The sequence below is a fragment of the Microtus ochrogaster genome, unplaced genomic scaffold, assembly GCF_000317375.1.
Source record: "Microtus ochrogaster isolate Prairie Vole_2 unplaced genomic scaffold, MicOch1.0 UNK1, whole genome shotgun sequence".
NCBI classification, from domain to species: Eukaryota; Metazoa; Chordata; class Mammalia; order Rodentia; family Cricetidae; genus Microtus; species Microtus ochrogaster.
The window spans coordinates 27,063,115-27,064,293 of NW_004949099.1; positions in this window are offsets into that span (position 1 = coordinate 27,063,115).

Here is a 1,179-nt window from a genome sequence, read left to right on the forward strand (position 1 = left end):
GTATTTCCTCACTATGCTCCCTTCTCTACTTTGAGAATGGCAATGTATATTCTGTGCCATTATGTGTTAAAAATATGTGATCTGCTTTTTGGTTTTGGTTTTATAGGGGATTACAGTTAAGGGATTTTGTGAATCTCAGAAGAAACTTTGAACTTTGGACTCTTAAACATTGTCGAGACTGATAGAGTATAGGTACTTTTGAGTTGGAGTTAATTCATTTTGCATTATGGTATTGTACAGGGTTTGGGGGGCCAGGGAGTCACTGTGCCAGAGGAGCAGCAAGTGGCAATTTAAGTTCTGGTGTCAGCCCACCAGAAAGCAAATCCCCCTGGTGGGTGAATCTTAGATTGGCAAGGCAATGAGACCACAGAGTGGTTTTTTGTTTTTTGTTTTTTGTTTTTTTTTTGCTTCTGCTATGCAGTTGCATGTTGCTGCTGCCATCTTTCTCTAGTATTAGGCACAGTGTGAATGGGTGTCAGAAGATCCCCACTGCCTGTAATGTATGTTTATCTCATGGAAACATCCCATTTTACTATTTTACTGGACATTTTTACCTGTGGATTATTATGAAGGTGATTTTTTTCTTAAATTGTACTGTCTAATTGATAATAATAATATTAGTTTAAATAGAGGTTTTTTTTTGGAGGATGCAGTTCTTTATTGGAATATTTTCAATTGTGTTTGCAAACATTAACACAGGGGGAAAACAAAGTCTTATTCCATTGGAGCCTGCTGGGTAGCAGGCTCAGCGACCTCTACCTGAGCCTTAGCGACCCTCCCAGGAGACAGCTGGGTGGAGGCCTCATCAACCTCCTCAAGAAGACACTGGGTCTCATCCTCTGGAGAAAGGTCCTCCTCTTGTATCATTCGCGGGCGGTAATAATTAACCAAGTTGGAGATCATCTGTGAAACGTCTTTTCGGTAATGAGATGGCCCGAATATCAAAATCTCTGCATCCTCTTCAGGACGCCAATGGGTCACTTGAAGCAAGGTACGTGATGTACTCTCGATATGTGGGATGTACCATCCATCCTTGCCAAATATCACTTCCACAAACCAAGGATTCACGTACACTGTCTTGGGATCATCCAGATACTCGGTCCGGAACCACTTGGGCAACATGCTGGAGTCTCCGACCACTTCAAATAAGGTCCCTTCTTTGTGCTTCAGCTGGACCAG